General features: G+C 41.0%; 1 long non-coding RNA gene across 1 annotated transcript; it reads left to right on the top strand.

Annotated features, from left to right (window-relative positions):
* Nucleotides 1–2640: 2640 nt before the first annotated feature.
* LOC147835671 (uncharacterized) lies at nucleotides 2641–16469 on the top strand. Its single transcript, XR_015498097.1, has 3 exons — nucleotides 2641–4536; nucleotides 11114–11744; nucleotides 12244–16469. It is a non-coding gene; the product is annotated as an uncharacterized LOC147835671 (long non-coding RNA).
* The last annotated feature ends 5985 nt before the right edge of the window (nucleotides 16470–22454 follow it).

Genomic DNA, 22454 nt, shown 5'->3' with positions numbered 1-22454 from the left:
ATACTGAATGTAACCCCAAACCATGATTTTTACTTCACCAAACTTGACTGACATCTTTGAGAATCTTGCATCCATGCGAGTTCCAATAGTCCTTCTGCAGTATTTTTGATGATTGGGATTCAGTTCAGCAGATGATTCATTGGAAAAATCTACCTTTTGCCACTTTTCCAAATGATCAACTAGAAGTCAAAATATTATTTGTTGCTCTGACAACTGGGATCGATGACAAGACTTTTGTCAGGTAGTGTATGGTGTCTTTTATCTAACCCTAACTCTATCTAAAATGTGTACTGTTGATGTGCAGAAACAGGGTTGGAAAACTGACCTAGATTACGATTATTAGAATGTTTTAGAGGAAAAGCTTAAATGTTTTTTTTTTGCACCTTAATAAACAGTCTTTTATTTTCTTCACCATCTGCAGTTCAGTTGCTATTACTCAAGTAAGAGCTATGACCAAACTCTGAACAAAATAGGGAGGGATTTTCACCCATCATTGATTTTATGGCTGAGAGGAAGAAGGAGTTGGAAACACAATCTTGCTCTCTGTCCATGTGCCAAATCACCCTGGCAAGATATTTCACCACACATCACCAACCGTCAACCATGGACAGAGGTGGCTTTCATCGACCACTGCTGCATATTCTACGATTCAGGATTCAGTAAGTCTTTATGCTTTCCTCAATGGCTCAATGATGAACCAAATGTCCTGACAATCAAAGAGATGAGGGCAAAGAAAAAAGACAGACAGACAGACAGACAGAAATATACACAGACAGAGAGAGAGAGAGAGAGAGAGATAAAAAGATAGATGAATAGATAGATTGATTTGAGTAACATTTTGCACATTTTTGTTTCTTTTATTGGCTGTTACAAACACACACAGACAGACAGAAAGACAGACAGACAGACGGAAGGACGGACGGACAGATGGATGGTTGGTTAGTTGGATAGATGGAAGGATGGATGTATAGATAGATGGTTGGACAGATAGATAGATAGATAGATAGATAGATAGATAGATAGATAGATAGACAGATAGACAGATAGATAGATAGATATATAGATATATAGATAGATAGATAGATAGATAGATAGATAGATAGATAGATAGATAGATAGAAAGATAGATAGATAGATAGATAGATAGATAGATAGATAGATAGATAGATAGATAGATAGATAGATAGATTATGGACGGACGGACGGACGGACAGACACACAGACAGACAGACAGACAGACAGACAGACAGACAGCTAGATAGATAGATATGGATGGATGGACGGATGGACGGACGGACGGACGGACGGACAGACAGACAGAGACAGACAGCTAGAAAGATAGATATGGATGGATAGATAGATAGATAGATAGATAGATAGATAGATAGATAGATAGATAGATAGATAGATAGATAGATAGATAGATAGATAGATAGATAGATAGATATGGACGGACGGACAGACAGAGACAGACAGCTAGATAGATAGATATGGATAGATAGATAGATAGATAGATAGATAGACAGACAGACAGACAGACAGACAGACAGACAGACAAACAGATAGATAGATAGATAGATAGATAGATAGATAGATAGATAGATAGATAGATAGATAGATAGATAGATAGATAGATAGATAGATAGATAGTGAACATAATATAAATTGTATTCTTTACTGGCTGTTTTCCAGTAGCAGAGTAAAAATACATGCTAATGAAATGCTGCAGAACCGCGTCCCCGGTGAGTCCTGTGATCTCAGCGCAGAGCCTAACCTTTACTGGAACACATTCGGCTTTCGGTGTTCCCACTCTAATGCACTTTCACTGTTCATTCTCTTCATAAAGCTCTTGCAGCTGTGGATGGAAAAATGTATCGCATTTAAATAAAACATGTTGCATATTCAGCATGCTGCTCTCATTTAGCATGGCTAGTCAATTAGGCTATGGGCAATTTTATAATATCATGTTGGTGTTTAATATAATCTCATTTTAGAAATATCGCAGAAAACCTTCAGTTGAGAAAAGGAGGAAACTTGTCAGCTCTGTTCTTTTTTTCTACCATCATGCACCTTGCCTTTACACAAGGTAGTCATTAACAAATGCCCTTGTGATGTTTGCTCCCAGCAAGATCTCCTCTTAAAGAAACAGCTCGCCTTTTACTAATGTTACAGCTAATGCACTGTATTAGAGCATAGAAAAACACATAATCAGAGATTTTTTAAAGTAAGCATTTCTATGATTTTCCTAATAAACCTATAAATGTAAAATTTTCCTTATAACAAAGCATGTCAGAAATCTTAATAGGTGGGAATGTGATAATATAATGTACTTAATCAGATTAACAGGCTTAAACATAATGACTCAGCATGAGGAGAAAGAAAATCAATATATGCAAAACCCTTCAAGGCATCACTGGCTAATTCCAGATCATCTGGAAGTTTCTAGCTGTGATTTTTGCTTGTACAGCTGTTGGGTGATTAAGTGACTGCTTGTGAAAGGAGTAAATGGCTGTAATTACTGTTCTTGTCAGAGAATTGGAGTCGTAGTCTAATTATCGAGTCAAACTCAACATGGAATGTGGATACTTTGTTAATAAATCATGTCAAGATCAGTCAGACGTGACAAATACTGCTTGATTTGCATACATATTATTTATTGTGATATGAATCATGATTAATTAAAAATATACTTTTGTCATGATCATCATTAAAAAATAATAAAGGAAATCATACATCATGCATCTTTATCATACATTTATAGTGTTTACAAATATTTTTAAGCAAAGGATTTTAAATTATGATTTTTCTCAGGAAATATCTCAAAATCTGAATTGATATTAAAATGTGGCAAGATGCGCAATCTGATCTCATGCATGCATTGCCATAAAACAAAATTATTTAAATGAACCTATTGGTATTATTTCCACTTGTCCTAATATTTATTCTATTTGTTAGTTTCTAATATTTTGCTTCTGCTTGTTTCTTCACTGCATTGTTGATGTTGGAAAACAGAGGCTTTCCAGTGCGGTCGGACAAATTGAGCTACATGCATTCAATAGTGATCCTTTACAGTGCTGATGATGAAAATCACGCCACATCTGTTTTAAAGAAATATTTCCAAGTCACTAAAGACCTAATATGTAACAATGATTATGTAAAAACATGCAAGCTGTTATATATCATATGACATCATTGACCTTTATCTTTCATCTTCGCGAAAACAAAAGGAACGTCCAGAAACGTCCACAGAACTGTTTTCAGAATGAGCCTGGGTTGGTTTGAGTGTTCATGATATTTCATTTTCATATCCAGGTTTCAATTCCATGGCACCTTTAAACAATTAGGCCAGAGTAATGTTATGCTAATGCTAATTATTTATGCTAATATTACAATATGCCAATATTATTTCTAAATGTTGCAGGTTTGATTAAATGTGTGGAATTGACACATTTTCATTCATTTTCTTGTCGGCTTAGTCCCTTTATTAATCCGGTGTCGCCACAGCGGAATGAACCGCCAACTTATCCAGCAAGTTTTTACGCAGCGGATGCCCTTCCAGCCGCAACCCATCTCTGGGAAACATCCACACATCCACACACACACTCATACACTACGGATAATTTAGCCTACCCAATTCACCTGTACCACATGTCTTTGGACTGTGGGGGAAACCGGAGCACCCGGAGGAAACCCACATGAAGGCAGGGAGAACATGCAAACTTTCAAACTCATTCAAACCAGCAACCCAGCAACCTTCTTGCTGTGAGGCGACAGCACAACCTACTGCGCCACAGCCTCGCCTGACACATTTTCCACATTTGCAAATAAAAAAGTAGGTTTGAATAGCATCTTTCACATTTGTTTCCATATCAAAACAGATTACCACAGTTCAAATGGCTGCAGACTTGGTTTGGAACACTAATGGTGTAAACCTGATTGATCTTCTATAGTACAGGCATCTTATTAACAAGAGCAGGATTTGCAGCCAGGACATTGATCTTCCTCTTCCTCCTAAGAGTCTCTGGAGCGGCTCTGACACCTGCTAGCATGCAGCTGATGGACGGCCTCTAATGCCTGTGTGCTTCTTAGAAGGAGTTGCATCATTCATGCCTTGAAGCATCAAAGCCTGTAGCCGAGTTTGTCTTCATGGCCCCGGGTCCTCACACCTTGTGCATTATGGGATTGGCTCCTGTCATGCTGCATCATTTCAAACCCATATGGGAGCAGACAGATGGTGGGCAGGCTAAACCAACGGGAAGCTGGGTTGCCATGCCAATAACAGTGCAGAGTTCTCACTATAACAGAGGACAGAGGCACAGTAGCCCACAGGATGAACGATGGTGGATTTTATTGTGCATGTAAAATGTGAGGAATAAAGGCGTTGAGTGCAACAGTTACCGCCCACTTCTTTTGCAACCTGACTTCTGTAAATATTTTTTTAGTGATTTTTGTATTTTCAGTGGGATTTGTTAAAAAAAATATTCAGAAAGAGCTCTATGCTTCAAACCAAACCATCTAGCTTCAAGATAAGTAACAGTACTGGAAATCTACTTTCAAAGCAAACGCGCATCAGTGTTATTTTAAACAGAGTGAAGGATTTAGTTACCTTTTTACCATGGACACAACATACTAGTGTTGAATAAAATGTTGTTAATTGAGCTGTTAAACTGAACTGTTAAAATCTCAGTATTGCAAGAAAAATGTTCAAAATTGCGAGACCTTTTCTTTCAATTCTGTTATATTGCAGATCTAGTTTAATTCGTTATTTATTTACTTCATTTGAATCTCAGAGTTGTTGATTTATATGACTTAAAATTTTATTTTCAATTGTAGAAATTGGGAGATGCACATGCACATTTTATTGAGAATGACACTGAGAGAAAAAAACAAAACAAATAGTACTCTTACAGGGCCGTAGCCAGTTCGTGTAGTTGGAAAGTGCTATGCAATCATAAATTGTGAACATTACAGATAGAAGAATGCTTTTGAAGGCAAAATAAATTTTAATTATTTAAGTGGCCAAATTCTGACTGAGAAAAGATGAATGAAATGGCCAGTTTTTAATTTGCCTATAGGCAACACTTTTTAGTTTAAAACAAGTTTTACCAGATTCCTAATTTTTTTCCTAAATGATGGATGATAATAAATTTGTATTTAAAAATAAGATTTTTTTTCATATTACTTTATTATTAATTTTTATTTTAAAATGCTAATATTATAACATTATGTATAACATCTAAAACTGCAATAGTTTACAGTTTAAATGCAAATTTATAAATAAATACTTTGTGATAAAATAGTACGGTAAGCACATATTTTTAGTACATCAAAAAATGTGGTTATGATTAGCACCCGACAGCTAATTCAGCAAAAATTAGTGCTTAAAATGTGACTAAAATTCAGTATTTAAACCTTGCATGAGGCGAATAACTACAAAAAAAGGAAAGGTACACATTTTCAGAAAAAAGAACCACCCCTTTTAATAGGCTGGCTATGGGCTTGGGGCACAGGTGTCAATTCCAGTTCCTGGAAGGCCACAGTTCTGCACAGTTCAGTTCCAACACACTTACCTGTAGGTTTTAAACAAGCCTGAAGGACTCAATTCGTTTGATCAAGTGTGTTTAATTAGGGTTGAAACAACAGTTCCCCTTCGGGGGGAACTCCAGCACTATAAGTGGATTTGATTGTTAAAATCCACGTATGGGAGATTCGGTTCAGAAGCTACTCGTCTGAAAGAGTATTGAACGGGCCAATTAAGAATGAATTGGCAGCGCAAGCCTGCGCAGGTGAGCGGCATAAGCAATCAACTGAGTATATAAGCTCACCTGGCGCCAGCAGACGCTATCCTTTTCGCTTCAGAGACTTTCTGATCGAGTCGATGAGGGTTCCTCCTGCTGTGACCAGCGGTTCTGAGCGAACGAGAGCATTCTCCCGGTCCAGAGTGTGTACACGCAGCGGCAGACGGTCGAGCTGGGTTTCTCCCTTGCCTGGCGTTCTTTGGGTCCGGTCCTCCAGAGCGGTGCGTATAAAGTTGCAAACTTCACAGAAAGAGCAACACAGTCGTGCAGCACGTCCTTTTCAGGACGGCGCTCCGACTGTGCGTTTCTGGATGCGGTGGTTTCCTGTCCTCGGATGATGGGCGCGGGCACTGCGTTACATGTCTGGGGGTCCAGCATGTTAATGCGCTGCTCGCGGGCAGTTCATGTCGTCATTGCGATGCCATGACTGTTGCGCAAGATCGCGGTTAGCCTTTGCAAAAGGGCGAACCACCCCAGTTGTCCCCTGCTCTGCAGCGGGCACTCGGGCAGATCTGAGGGTTTCAGCGAGAGATAATCCGTCGCCCACGGGCCCGCGGACCTCCTGCTCCTCTAAGCGCTCCATCCAAGCTTCGGGCGGGGGAAGCGATCCGTCTAACAGATGGTAGCCCTTACGCCCGATGACACCGGAGACCAGATGTCCACCGCGGCATCGGAGGGTGGGCTTTCATTGTCCGATGATGATCCAGACCCGCTCGCCCCCTTCGGGCTGGTGAGCGCTGTCACTACGGATCCTGAAACGGACATGTTAGCCGTGCTTTCCTGGGCTGCTTCGGCCGTGGGTTGGAGATGGTTTATCCCCCAGCTCCGCGGCCGGACCGACTAGAGGGGCGTTCCCTTCTTCCCGGAGGTGCACAGTAGGCTCACGCGGTCTTGTAAAGCACTTTTTTCTGCTCGTGCTGCGTGTCCCTCCACCCTAACCACTCTTGACGGTGAAACAGCCAGGGGGTATGTGGCGATTCCTCAGGTTGAGTGCGCGATGGCGGTAAATCCGTGCGGCGCCTCTTCTTGGCGGGGTCCGCCTCGTCTCCCATCCAAAGCCTGTAAGTTATCTACCTCCCTCGGAGCTAGAGCTTACATAGCTGCGAGCCAGGCTGCTTCCGCCTTGCATGCGATAGCCACCTACCAGCGCTACCAAGCGCAGGCGCTGGCCGAGCTGCACGAGGGTGGGTCCAACCCAGGCTTACGAGCTTCGCACCGCCGCCGACTTAGCTCTTCGGACTACTGAGTCCGCTGCGTGTGCGTTGGGGAGGACGATGTCCACATTAGTGGTCCAGGAGCGCCACCCCTGGCTGATATGCGCAAAGTCGACAAAGTCCGCTTTCTTGACTTCCCCATATCCCCAGCCAGGTTCGGCGACACTGTCTGTGAATTCACCCAGGAATTCAAGGCGGTGAGAGAGCAGTTGGTGGGTGATGTCTTATCGGCGGTCCGTAGCCCGCTCCGCCCGCCGTGCCATTCATACCTGCTCCTCGCCGAAGGCGCCCGCCTACGAGAGCTGCTCCGCCCCCGCACACGCCTCCGGCGAAGCGAGCGCGTCGGGCACCTCGGAAGCAGGCAGCCCCCCTGCCCAGAACGCCGCTAAGTCCGGCAACGGACCGCGAAGCGCCCCTGGGACAGGCCATCTGGAGAAGAGGGAACTTGCTCTTTCCCCGCTGGAGGGCGGGGCCCCATTTCCAACGGCACTTTTTACTGCCATGAAAACATTATGAAAGGGCTCTTTTCACTTCCCCAGATGTGACAGCCCGAAATCTGCCAGTCTGGGACGCTATGCTTTCTAGCTTGCAGATTCGGTGCGTTTCGCCAGTGGCTCACGAGCGCTGGGAGGACGGTCTCCTTTCTCCCACCCCTCGAGCCTCCCCTCCGGAGCTCGGGTTCGGAGTGAGCAAATATCTCACCTCCAGCTTTTCCGTGGGACCCGCAAGCTTCCCGGATCAGCACACCCACTCCGCGCTGCCCCACTGCTGGTACGTCAGCGATTGTAGCGATGAGTCCATTAGCGGGAGCTCTGCCTGCCTGGTTAGCGCGGGCCAGCTCTTCGCGGTGGCTCATACGCACAATCAGACTCGGCTATGCGATTCAGTTCGCGAAACGGCCCCCCAAGTCGCGGGTGTGTATTCACCAGGGTCAGCCCCCTGTCCGCCCCTGTCTTGCGAGAGGAGATTGCTGTCCTCCTGGCGAAGGATGCTGTCCTCCTGGCGAAGGTCCTCTCTCTCCGGAGAGCGCGCTCAGCTGATGCTGTACTGTCTGAGAGAGCTCGACAGTAAAATAGTGGTCCCACTGAAACTATTTCAGAGGCTCCTGGGGCATATGGCATCCGCAGCCGCTTCATGCCGCTCGGATTATTCTATATGAGACCACTTCAGCACTGGCTGATCACGATCGAGTCCCCAGACGCGCATGGCACGCGCGCGCACACCGAGTCTCTGTTACTGCGCTGTGTCGCCGCGCCCTCAGCCCTTGGAGCGACCCCTCGTTCCTACAGGCCTGGGTGTCTCTAGAACAGGCGTCCAGTCTTGTTGTAGTTTCAGCAGACGCTTCCAACACGGGCTGGGGGGCTGTGCGTTGCGGGCATGCGGCTGCGGACCTGTGGAAAGGTACCCAGTTGCATTGGCATATCGCCTGGAGCTGTTGGCAGTGTTCCTCGCTCTCCACCGTTTTTTTCCGGTGCTGGAGCGGCAACACGTGCTGGTCAGGACGGACAGTACGGCGGCGGTGGCGTATATCAGCCGTATAGGGGGTATGCGCTCTCGCCGCATGTCTCAGCTCGCCCGCCGTCTGCTCCTCTGGAGTCATCCGCGGCTGAAATCGCTGCACGCCATTCATATTCAGGCAAGCTCAACCGTGCAGCCGATGCGCTCTCGCGGCAGCCTTGCGTCCTGGAGAATGGAGACTCCACCCCGAGTCTGTTCAGCTGATATGGGCGCGATTCGGGGAAGCCCAGATCGATCTGTTGCTTCCCCCGAGATCGCTCATTGCCAGTTGTTCTTTCCCTGACCGAGTGCTCTCGGCACGGATGCACTGGCTTACAGCTGGCCTCGGGGCACGCGCAAATACGCGTTTCCCCCAGTGAGCCTGCTAGCGCAGTTACTGTGCAAGGTCAGGGAGGACGAGGAACAGGTTGCTGGTTGCGCCCCTCTGGCTCAACCGGACCTGGATGTCAGAGCTCTCCCTCGCGATAGCCCTCCCCTGGCAGTCCCTTCGAGAGAGCACCTACTCTCTCAGGGACAGGGCACCACCTGGCACCCTCGCCAATCTTTTGGAGATTTTTAGACGCGAGGAAGACTTAGGTAACCTCCGATTGCGGTGGCTAATACCGTCACTCGGGCTAGAGCCCCCTCCCCGAGCGCGCCTATGCCCTGACGTGGAGTCTATTCACTGAATGGCGTGTCTCTCGCTGAGAAGACCCCTGTAATTTGCCAGATCAGCGTTGTGCTTTCTTTACGCCGAGAGAAGTTGGAGAGCAGGCTGTCGCCCTCCACACTCAAGGTTACGTGGCTGCCATCTCCGCTCTCATAACGCGGTGGCTGGCAGCACCGTGGGAACGCATAACCTCATCATCCGGTTCCTCAGGGGCGCTAAGCGAATTAATCCGCCCCCTCTCATGCCCTCTTAGGATCTCGCCCTCGCGTCAGATCCCTTCGATCCTCGACTCAGTATATTTCTGTCCCTGAAGACAGCTCTGCTGGTCGCGTTGATATCGATTAGAGGGTCGGGGACCCGGAGGCATTTTCGGTCAGTGACTCGTGCCTGTAATTGGGCTGGCTTCTCTCACGTCCTGAGACCCCGCCCGCGATATGTGCCCAAGGTTCCTACCACTCCGTTTTAATACGAGGTAGTGAGCCTGCAAGCGCTGCCCTCGGAGGAGACAGACCCAGCCCTTCTTTATTGTCCAGTTCGCGTTTTGCGTATTATCCGGACCGCACTCAGAGTTTAGATCATCTGAGCAGCTCTTCGTCTGTTATAGCGGTCGGCAGCAGGGAAGTGCCGTACCGAAATAAGTTCCCACTAGATTGTGGATGCCTTTCTTTCACTATCAGAGCCGAGATGAGCCGCGTCCCCCGAGAGCGCGTGCGCACTCCACTCGGAGCTTCGCATCCTCTCGAGCGCGCGCACGCGGCGCCCCTCTAACAGACATCTGTAGAGCTGCGGGCTGGGTGACACCCAACACATTTGCAAGGTTTTACAATCTGCGAGTGGAGCCGGTTTCCTCAAGGGTATTAGGTAACCCTTGGTGATTGAGGAAACAATTCGGTAGGGTGTTGAAACACGCTTGCTGCGCCATTTTCCCTAACACGGAGATACGTGCGCCTTTTTATCTGTCAGTAAAGTTCCCCGTCAGGTGAGCCCTGCAGATTCCTCCGTGGCCCCCAGCACTGACTCAGCGGAGGAGTCACTTGCTGGCCCACTATGTTGTAGGTCTGCCCGCTGGTCAGCCCGCGTTTTGGGTAAAGGTGCCTGCTATGCGTGATCCCCACTAGGCGATCCCATATGCTTATTCCGCCACGGTTAAGTCCCCCCCCCCTGGGCGGACCCGTGTCTTCCCTCCCCGCTAACCACTCTTTTGCTATGCGTACTCCCCCTTTTTAGGGCTAGTCCATATGTAATTCTGCCACCTATCCCCCCTTGGGTAACGGATGGCCTCCGCAGCGTCCTCCCTATCGGGATTGCACGCTTCCCAACGTACTGTCGTATTTTCCTATAATTATCTAGATGCTCACGACTTCCCAAAAAATATATCTAAATCCGTAAAACTTCTGTTGAAGTAGGATAAATTAGGGCCAGGGACACGTTGGAGGACCGCGCCCCCCATGATGTGATCGGGGGTGTTGGTAAGGTGCAGTCATTATGGCGCTTTCAATGGGCTCCCATACGTGGATTTTAACAATCAAATCCACTTATAGTGCTGGAGTTCCCCCCGAAGGGGAACGTTCGAGGTTACTAAAGTAACCCTTCGTTCCCCGATGAGGGGAACGGAAGCACTATACTCCGTCGCCATAATGACTGTCCCTTAGCTGTTAAAAGTCTCTTCAGCTTAAAAAGGATAGCGTCTGCTGGCGCCAGGTGAGCTTATATACTCAGTTGATTGCTTATGCCGCTCACCTGCGCAGGCTTGCGCTGCCAATTCATTCTTAATTGGCCCGTTCAATACTCTTTCAGACGAGTAGCTTCTGAACCGAATCTCCCATACGTGGATTTTAACAATCAAATCCACTTATAGTGCTTCCGTTCCCCTCCTCGGGGAACGAAGGGTTACTTTAGTAACCTCGAACGTTTGCAGAGCTGCTGCCCCGCAGGAACTGGAATTGTCACCTGTGTCTTAGGGTGTTATCACACCTGCCTTATTTAGTTTAATTGAATCGCACTAGAGTTCGTTTTCCCTCTTGGTGCGGTTCGTTTGGGCAGGGGTAAATGTAGCAAATTGCACTCGAGTGCGCACCAAAAGCGGACCAAAAAAGTGGTCTCGGTACACTTTCAAATGAACCTGGATCGGTTTGTTTGGGGTAAGATCATGATCCGAATAAAACAGATCCAATCGCAAAAAGTACTGTGCCTTTTTGGACTAATCCAGCTGCTGTAGTCCTATGCACTGTCTCATCTTATGATGCTTTAACAACCATTTTTGAACAGAGTTAGAGAGGAAAAAACATTACCTGATGATTCGTAATATTTCTGGAAGATGACCATGTAGCAGTTTAGCTAAATCAGTTCACGTCTCCTCCTGAAGTCACTTGCGATGCGCTTTTGCCAATTACAATGCATTAAAACATTGTTTTCTAGCCGCACCTTCATTCTCGAAATGTATAGTTTGTCTAAAGCAATGTATACAAACTATATAGTAAACTATGACCAGGGATATAATCAGCTAGTGCAGTCATCCCTCCCTAGTAAAAAGTGACATTTTGCCACTTTTTTTTACTTGAGGCAGTTTAGGAAATACTTTTATTAACATCCAGCCAATGAGTGATGTGGATTTTGTCACATGACTGCATTTTGTTTCTTTTTAACTGGTTCGGACCAAAGCAATCAGTGTGGTGCAAAAAGGACAAAAAACAACAGAAAAATACTACAATGTATCATTTGTTGCCCTTGGTCCAAACCAAATGAACCGAACCACAGATGTGAAAGCACCCTTAGTATCAATATACTTTGTTTCTAATTTAAAACAAGTGAAATTAACTAGTGTGAAATCATTCTGACAACATTACAACATTTCACAACTATCAAAAAAGTCATTTAAAAATTCATAACTGCAATAAATGTTTAGAGAGTTTATATCGTGAGGTTCTGATTTTATTTGTCAATTGTCAGTTGAGTTGCGACTGATTTTGTATCTCTCCATTCTCTCAATTTATTTCTTAATTCTTTTTATTAATTCTGAAAACTTTGTAATACATTCATGATTTAAAAAAGCATTTAGGATTAGTTTTTTATTTTATTTTTTTATCTAGACCAAATGCCTTCATGCTACCATTGGAACATGCCAATGATGCAATAAGTGATTTCTTGTGGTAAATTGGGTTGGAATTCAACAATTCAACAATTCAAGTGAAACAACACTTTAACACTTTAAAGCTGCTTGTTTTAAAATATAAATTGCTTTAAACTGTTTAAAAGTTATTAGTAAATGTGAGATATGATTAGTTTACATTTATTGAGCAAAGTATACAGCGCTTTTTTATTTAACTAAATGTCATGCAGGGTGGTCAGTATCAAGACTTCAAAAACTTCATTGTGACTGTTTTAGGACTTAATGGAAGTGTACGTTTGCTGCTCGTATCTACCATTTTGATTTGCATAATAACGAAAACCAACAAACCAAATCTTGTAAATCATTGATCACCAGCTGCTGCTCACTCCTTGGTCCTTTTGGTAAATGACACTATAAAAGTCATTATTATCATCAATGAATTACAAGTTCAGTTATACTTACCTCCCAATCCTGTTTACCTGCATCTGTTTAAAAAAAAAAAAAAATCTGCCTGTTTGCTTACTTTTATATTGGGACTCGATGTTTCACATTTACTCATTTGGCAGACATTTATTTAAATTCAATTACAAACAAGGAGGATACACTATTAAATAATGCTGGGCTGTTGTAACACAATGTTGGGTCAAATATAGACAAATCGATAACCTTTTACAAGAACAGTACATGAATAATGATGTATTAACATGGATTGCTTATGGTGATATATTAACCAAAGGTCTTCTAATGAAACGTCATACTAATGAAGCATTTTTGCAGAAGCTGATAGAAATCCAAACGCCTGAATGTCGAAAATTAACTTCAGCTCTGCAGCTATGAGATAGGTAGGCACATTAGGTAGTGCTGTCGCCTCACAGCAAGAAGGTCGCTGGGTTGCTAGTTCAAGCCTCGGCTGGGTCAGTTCAGTTCTGTGTGGAGTTTGCATTTTCTCCCTGCGTTCACGTGGGTTTCCTCCGGGTATTCCGGTTTCCCCTACAGTCCAAAGACATGGGGTACAGGTAAATTGGGTAGGCTAAATTGTCCGTAGTGTATAAGTGTGTGTTTGTGAATGAGTGTGTGTGGATGTTTCCCAGAGATTGTGGCTGGGTTGCGGCTGGAAGGGAATCCGCTGCGTAAAAACGTGGTGGATAAGTTGGCGGTTCATTCCGCTGTAGCGACCCTGGATTAATAAAGTGACTAAGCTGAAAAAAATGAATGAAGTCTTATGCTTTTGAAGGCTGAGAATCCATAGAAAAAGAGGAAGTATGTATGGGTGGGTGCGGCCAATGGAGGACTGGAGAATGATTTACAAGTGATAAATTCCACTAAACACCACCTGTTTAATATCAGCTCTGTATATATTCGAGCAAGAAAACGCAGAGGCGTTGCACACCTCCTGAATTTAATTCTTGCTTTGTATTGAGGACACCAGAATTCTGTTCATCGAATTATTAATTTGTATCCAATAAATCACTGATATTTTTGACATTGAAGTAAACCCTTTTCTGCCCTTTTTTATTACAGTTTTTCTCGATTGTTTGGATGTAGTTGTCAACTGAAACTCCACATTTTCAAAACAGTTAACACACAGGCCTAAACAGCGGCACTCATGGTCAAAATGACACATTTTACTTGCAAAAGGCACATACCGTGTCAAAACATTTAATATGTGCAACAAAAGCTAGTTTTACCTTCAAACAACACAACTTGCAAACAAGTATATGAGCTCTTTAAATTAATCATTACACAATGGACAACAAAATACAAAATACAGAACTCAGTGCACCACCATTGCTTGTCATTGTAGCCTATTGCCAATGCCGTTTGTTGTCTTTCTATTTGGGCTGTCAAATTTGCCTTTTTGCAAAGAATTGAATCCAGAATAAGAAATGCTTTGATTACATTTACATTGAATTCATGACAATTTTCAAACTGTGGCTGAAAACTGAAATACTGTAAAAACAGACAAAAGTAATAAAATACTGTAAATATTAGAGAAAACACATGTAAACCAATATACAGTCAAATCTATTGGGAGTATAAGACATAGCCACTATTGACCTCCTTCATCCATGCTGTCACAGAACAACACAGACCTTCCACCGTTTTATAAGGTTTACAGACTGATTGCTTTTTGAAGATTTGTGTGAAGTAGTGTCAAACCGGTGCTTCACTGAATTCATATTGATGTTGGTAGTTTTTAATAGTTAGGAATAGATGGTTTCTGTTTGGGTACCATAACTAAAACAATGGAGTTTGGACTGCTTGAATGACATCCGTGTTAGCTGTTTTGAAAAATGGTGGGGAAAATGTGTCAACCCAATGAGAAAGAGTTTACACATTTGCAAGACCGGTCTTTTGCTCTGCTGGGATAGTGAAAAGGAAAATGAAGTGGAACCTAGTTTCTTTAACCAGGTCAAAGCAAACAAGAAAAACTGTAAACTCACATGGAATTGATTATGTATTGCAAACAGTGTTTTAAACCAGTGGTCACCAATTTTGTTCCTGTAGGGCCGGTGTTCTGCAGATTTTAGCTCCAACCCTAATCAAACACACCTCAACAAGCTAATCAAGGTCTTACTGGGTATACTTGAAACATTTAGACAGATGTGTTGAAGCAAGCTGGAGCTAAATCCTGCAGGGACATCGGCCCTCCAGGATCGAGATTGGTGACCCCTGTTTTAAACAGAAAGTGAAGTGTTGATGGAACACAAATCTAAAATATTTTTTTTATATTTTCTTACATCTAAAACATGGTTTCCTTTACAGTTAGCTGTTAATCTTTTACAGAGCCATACAGTTTATCAGTGCTTCATTTCTGTGTTATCTCTAAGAATCAGTTTCACAATGGGCAACATTAGAATTTTAGCAGAGCAAATAACTGACCATTTTCCTTTACACTTGGCAAAGTACACAGTCAACCCATTTAACTATACTGTTAACACTGCAACCCCTAACCTGGATTTCCATCTACTTTGTATTGTATGTAAAAACCACCACTTACCCATAAACCTATACAACACAAACACACACATTTTACTTCAGTCAGTTTTATGTCCTGATAAACATGTCAGTCTCCTTCAGACTACTAAAAGCCTTTATATCCTCTATACCCTTTCCAAATATCTTTCTAGCTATAAGATATGATGAACATGGCAGGGCTGAGCTCAGCACTCTTGTCTCTGCCAATTCATTTCTTCTGTGCTAACCTAAAGCTAGCAGAGACGCTGTCATGTGATCTCTCACTGGTGACACTGTAATGAGTTTGCTATCAGCAGGGCAAAGCCATAATTCATGCTGGACAGAGAGATAAAGCTCACACAGAAAGAGAGGGAGGGGCTCAGGTGTAGCTGTCGCTTCAGTTAGCCTCTGAACAGCTTAGGGGTCATTGGGGTCATCAGTTAAAATCTTAAGATTCTCTCACTCAATGGTAAAATTAATTAAATAAAATGTCACTCAATACTTAAAAAGTCAAAGCAATGTGCTTAACAGAGACAATTTGTGTGAAATCAAAATTAGATTTCTATTAAAATTGTGAGACAGAAGCTGTACTTTTTTCCCACTATCATGAAGCACATCCACTTGAAACAATCCTGAAAAAAAATGTTGGGCTGTGCATGATTTTATTCTTTGGGAACCGATTGGAAAGAATATTGGAGAACGGAGGAAGGCAGAGTGTAGTCATTTGGGTGGGAGGTGAGAGGGAAGGTTATGGTATTTGATTAAAGTTTATGAGGGCAAATTCATTTTTACAAAATAATAAAGTGTACAAATATATTATTACTATATACATATAAAACTTAGAAGAGTATTTTGACTGCGCAGGAGCAGATTTCTATTTTTTGTACTTTACGCCATGCACTTAGATCATTAAAATAGAGCCCTAAGACTTTACATACTGCACGGTCCACCACTATAGTCATGCAAATAATATAAACAAATGATCTTATTGACAGTTACTTTTCAGGCACATGTTCAACACACTGCACTTAACACAATACAACACTAAGCAAGAACTGAGCAATACACTTGCATTTGCTATTGCTAACATTTAATTATACATTTTGTCCTGTGTGTGAAATCAAACTGCACATTGTTTATCTAATTATTCAATTGATATATAATCAAAATTGCGAGGAGTGTGACAGAGAGCTGTGCTGATTATTGAATAACGCTCCTGTCACAAAATAAAGAAAAGAAAGAAAAAAATCAGACTAACTTAAAAAATAAGTCAGTTTAGTCAAATGTTTTGAGGCAGTAAGATTTTACAAATGTTTTGAGTAATCAGAATTTACCAGGTTTCACAGTCCAGATGAGGCCCTGCTTAAAAATAGAAAAAATATTACAGTACAGTAAGTGCATAGCGTAATACTAAAACAAACACGGATATTTTTTTTCTTGCTTGTTCAAATTACTTATGTACAATTAACTGAAACATTTTTACTTTTTTGTGTTCAATTCACTTAAACTTGATTATTAAAGTTAATTTTACAATTTTGTGTAGTGAAGATGAGTTATTTTTTGCATACCTAACTGGCCAGTGGATGTGTTCCCAGTATGCTTTAAGTGAGATTGTATTGAGAGGGGGGAAAAAACGTTGACAGTGTGCTTTATTAACAGCAATTATGTTTGCTGCATCACTCTATTAATTACATCAGTTCTGCGATCGGTCTCTTTTTAATTATTCAGTCCAAATGTTCTTAACTTCAAACTGCAAAAGTAAATGTAAATTACGGTTCACCAAATTAACTGACCAAGATTAGCTCAACTAAAGCATGGTCCTTTTTTTAAAAGAAGGAAAATCAGCAATTTGTCACACCCTTTTATTTATTTTGGTAGGACTTTATTTTGATTTGTCCCTATTGCAACCTATTTTGTTGATAAAAATTTTGTTGTTCCTATTTTGTTGAGTAAAAGTTTAATTGCAACTACATGCCAATTACTTCTCATTTGAGTATTAGTAGACTGTCTTTACTGAATTATGTCTTTCGACATATGTCTTTAGGCCATTCAAAACATTGCAAAAGAACAATGTAGTTTCAGTAAAGAGTGTGAGAAGGGAACTGTACAAAGATGTTTTTAAATAACTGTGTGTGTGTGTGTGTGTGTGTGTGTGTGTGCGTGCGATTTTTGATTTAAGTGAAGCAATTTCTTTTATTTTGTTAGTTATACTAATGACATTCCAATTCATATAAAAATGTCATTTAAGGATTTTTGAAAAAAATTGCAACAAAAAAGTTTTCCAGACATGTTTATATTTTTTTTGAGACATTATTTTGTTATAAAGTTATAAAAAAAAATGTTATGAGAACTAAAATAAAATATAATAGCTTTGAAATATGTTCTGTAAATCAAGTAACTGTATCAATATGTAAATAATTTAACCCAATAAAAATAACAATCCCAATAACTTTTATTTCTGTATTTGTACCAGATGCTGTTTACATGAAAAAAACAAGCCGGTTTCTCATTGCTACACCTGGAAATCACTTCATAATATGTCATACTATATCAATCGGGCAGTTGTACCTAAATCTTTGTACCTAAAAGGCTGATATTGGTATTTTAGGTACATGTCAGTATATCTAAAGTGTTCATAAAGTACCTAAAAAGTAAAAAGGTACCACAGTGAAAGGAAACCGTCCCAGTGACAGCTTTTGTTGCTTTATTTCTGAGAGTCTACTTTAAATGGGATGGGGCCTTTGAGAACTGTCCTGAACACTGGGGAGCTTTCAAGTGAAAAAGCAATCATTTTATCCTTGCGTACCCTGCTGAGGATCTGTACAGTATGTCCTAGTATAACATTAACTTTCCCTCTTGCTTTAAGGTACCAGGTCTGCAGTATGACTTTTAAAAGACTTAATTCATATAGTTCAAATGAACAGAAAGGGTAAACAGGAACAAAAATTGATCTGCCTTCTAATTAAAATCGACCCCATCCACCTCCTACTTCCTGAAGCACACTGTTTGTTTTCTTGTCATTTACGAGACTCAGAATTGAGCAAGGCCATTGGCTGTAGTGGGATTTACAATAACTGCTGGGAGCTGCTTTCGAGCTTGAAAGAACAGTTTCTTTTAATTGGAGATCGAAAGATAGTCATTTGTTAAAGTGAAATACATGAATATAGACAACGGTTGCATGATGTTTACAATAGTCAAAGAAGGTTGTGACCTTTGAGGAATGTAATAATGAGTCTCAGCTCGCTGCAGTGACTGTGACAGTCCTCTTGTGGTGCTCAGTTTTTGATTTTTAAACAACACTGAGCCTGTGAAAGCACAGGACAGATGGAGCATTGTTTTTATTCCAGGGTCTAGTACAGCCCTGGAATGTCATAAGAGGTTAATATTAGGTTAGATTTAGGTCGTAACTTAAGGTGACCAAAATTTAATGTTTAGCGTCTAAGGACGCTATTTTGACATATGTTGAAATTTGGTTGATTTTAGGTTATGTTGAATAATGACCAAAATCCAACATCAAATTGACATCAAATACTGACATTTATTCATCAGGTGTGGCAACCAAAATCTAACATCTAATAGACATCATAGTGGTAACGTCCACACAACGTCAAGCTGTAACATCATTAGACGTTGATATTTGGTTGATTTTAGGTTGTATGCTGGACACTGATGTTGGCTTGTCATTGGATTCTGACGTCAACCCAAATTTCATTTTCAAATAAAGTACAACGTCCCCACGATGTTAGGTTACAATGTCAATCTGATATCATGTTGACGTCCTGTGCCTGCTGGACTTGCATGCAACTGTAAAACATGCACCCTTAACTTCAGTGTTGGAATAATGCATTATAGGGTAATAAGTGTTCTGTAATTCGATTACATTTTCAAGTAAATAAAGGAACACATTACTTTTTTATTTTCAATAAAATATCTGAGTGTTTAATTCACCAAAAAGTTCTGGGTGGCATAGTGGCTTACTGTTGCTTCACAGCAAAAAGGTCGCTTGGTTCAAGTGTCGGCTGGGCCAGTTTCTGTGTGGAGTTTACATGTTCTCCTCGTGTTTGTGTGCATTTTCTCCAGGTGCTCTGGTTTCCCCTACAGTCCAAAGACATGCGCTATAAGTGAATTGAATAAATTGAATTGTCCATAGTGTATGAGTATGAGTGAGTGTGTGAATGAGGGTGTATGAGTGTTTCCCAGTACTGGGTTGCGGCTAAAAGGGCATCTGCTGCGTAAAAGATATGCTGGAATAGTTGGTGGTTAATTTCGCTGTGGCGACCTCTGAAATAGAGACTAAGCCAAGGAAAAGTAAATGAATGAATTAATGACTGTTTTCCCATTTATTGAGGGAAGTACATTTATCATGAGCAGTGATCAAAACTGACTAGAACAACCTGTGCATTAAACAGGTTTATTGCACACTTTACAGACAATTAAAGTCAATAATTTCTACAGACCACTTATGGAAGATTAGTTTGAGTCAATCCCTCAACTGTAGAGACATAAATATCTTTTTTTTTTTTTCAGACTGAGGGTTGTTCACATCACATATCACATTAGTTGTAAAAGGACCTGACATTTGTCAAACCATAGAAGTTTTATTACAAAACAAACAAGCTCATCCAGACAGCAGACACAGACTTAAATGTTATCCAAAAGTTACATTTCTTACAAAGTAAGCACAAGTGTTGGGGAGGTTACTTTGGAAATGTAATAGATTACAGATTACAAATCACCCTATTTAAAATGTAATAAGTAGTGTACCTTTTCGATTAATTCATAAAAGTAAAGTAAGTGATTACATCTGATAACTTTTTGATTACTTTGAAGTTTCTAATGTACATTTTCAACTAAATAATTTTCAAGCATTTATACAGAGCAGTTATGATCTTACAGAAGCACTCTGTTTACTGTTAGAACTTCAAAATCTTTCATCACTTAAAATAAGATTACAGTGATTTAATTTTAAAGTACATCCACCACAAAACCAGACCTTAAAACAACAAAAAAGTGTTTATTGTTGTTACAAAATCTCAATTTTAGCTGTGCAGGGTGACTTTTGTGGCAAATCACCATTCTAGATATCATGAAGATTTCCTTTCATCGGCTAGACACTGGCCTCACAGCTCTGTGAATGTCGGTGCCGTCACTTATTGATCTGCGATCTGTAAATGTAGCTTGTGTGGATGCTACTGCACTACTTGACTAATAAAATAGCTTCGCTACTGAAAAGCTTTTTGGTTTATAAAGTAGCAACTCTACCGCCTCGCTACTAAGACATGTAGTTAAGCTAGTAGCATCACTACTTGTAGCGACGCTACTGCTCAACACTGTTAATCTAATAAAATTGCTTTGGCCGGAGGAGTTTGTTGGTGGCCTGAATTTCACAAATCGATAACTTTATGAGTCATAATATATCAATCAAAATGAAAGGGTCTGTTTTTATTTTTGTGCACTCACGATAATGACAAAAACCATTTGCTTTTATGAAATAAACAAAGGCAAGGTTACATACCTGCAGATGCCTCCTCAGGTTCCACATTGAAGCCTTTGCTATTGAAAGTATTTTAACAGCTGGCAAACAAATTTTGTACTGAACTGTTATATATGTGCTCTTGTCGGAATTCAAGGTGAAATTATTTCCAAATTTCCAGCAATAAAATGCATTTTTATCACTTGCCATGGTTGCAGCTCTCAGACTGGTCTTAGTAGCCTAATGCTTTCATCGGCAGAGAGGATTAACAGAGAGGAGGTAGACGTGGTGCTTCGCAATCAAACCGGAAAACCAATCAAAAGCATCACCGCTTTAATAAATGGCCACAACAGAAGGCATCGTGCTTATCAAAAACAGGCAAAGCAACAGATTAATATTATTCAATATATTTAGGTTTAACCCCATTTGTAATCTTTAACATTTTCATAAGTAACTGTAATTTAATTACACATTTTTTCTTAGTAACTGTAATGAATTACTGTTAATTTTGTAGTTTACATAACGTTTCATGTAACTAGTTTTTAAAAAAGTAACTAGGGCTGTGCAATTTATTTAAACCAAATCGCAATTTGGGAATATATATGGTTTCAAAGTCACAGACACTAAACAAAAACAGGGAATTTTTAAGAGCTGTCAGAATTGTTGCCAGCACAAGGAAATACAACATCCAGCACCTAAAAAATCACCACACCATATAAGGAGTGTCTTGCTAAAAAGTCGTATTGCCAGTGACACGCAAGCAACAGCAAAGTACAAGTTCAGAGTTGTTTGCAGCTGTTACACCATATGAAAAAGCATCACAAAGTCACCAGGAGATAACTAACTCCATAACTCGCTACTGTTTGCTCTAGAGAAAAATGAGTGTTTCATTTCTGAATATTTAAAAACAAATTTGAAGTAAATTAATATCTTTTCAGTTCCTTTTTTAAGTAATATTCACTGTATTTTAAGGGACATTCTAAAATGCTTAACATGAAAAAAGCTTAACCCAAACATCAACCAAAGAAACCAAATTTCTGTCAAACTTTACTTGTAATTAACCCAAATTACTTCAAAAAGAGTGCTAATTTCATAGATAAAGTGAAAAACATCACGTTAAGGATTTTCTCCCCCACTGAAGTCATTATAAGGAAAAAGCTTCACTTGGCTTACTGTACCTTAACCACAAGTAGGGAGAATCAAAATTTTTACATTTTGGAAAGTTTATACTTATGATTAACACTAGCTTGGACTTTATGAAGAGCCTTTTTAACATTTGGTTTCCCTCTGTTGTTATAAAGTTACATAAAGCCTTTTCTTATTATGGACTTCAATGGGGAGAAAACTTTAACATTTTATTGTTGTCTTCATCTATGGAATTAGGCCTGTTCTTTTGACAATAGTCAGTGTTAATCACAAGTACAGTTGGACAGAAATTTGGGTTTCCCTGGTCAGTGTTTCCCTAAGCCACATTAAGCTGTTTCCTTTTGATGGACTTCTATAGGGAGAATGCTTAAAGTGATATTGTTCACTTGATACAGTAAAATAAAAGCTTGTTCTTTTAACAGCAGAAAGTGTTTATGAGTATATTTTTATAGAAATTTGATGTCTCGGGATGTTTGTTAAGTTAAGCTCTTATAATGGACTTCAATGGGATAAAACGCTTAACCAAATCAGGGCTTGATCGTTTGCTAGTAGTAAGTGTTAATTACAAGTAAAATTTCATAGATTTTTG

Source organism: Danio rerio, chromosome 8 (assembly GCF_052040795.2).
Source record: "Danio rerio strain M-AB ecotype USA chromosome 8, GRCz13ab, whole genome shotgun sequence".
NCBI lineage: Eukaryota > Metazoa > Chordata > Actinopteri > Cypriniformes > Danionidae > Danio > Danio rerio.
This window is presented reverse-complemented; position numbering and strand designations above follow the sequence as displayed.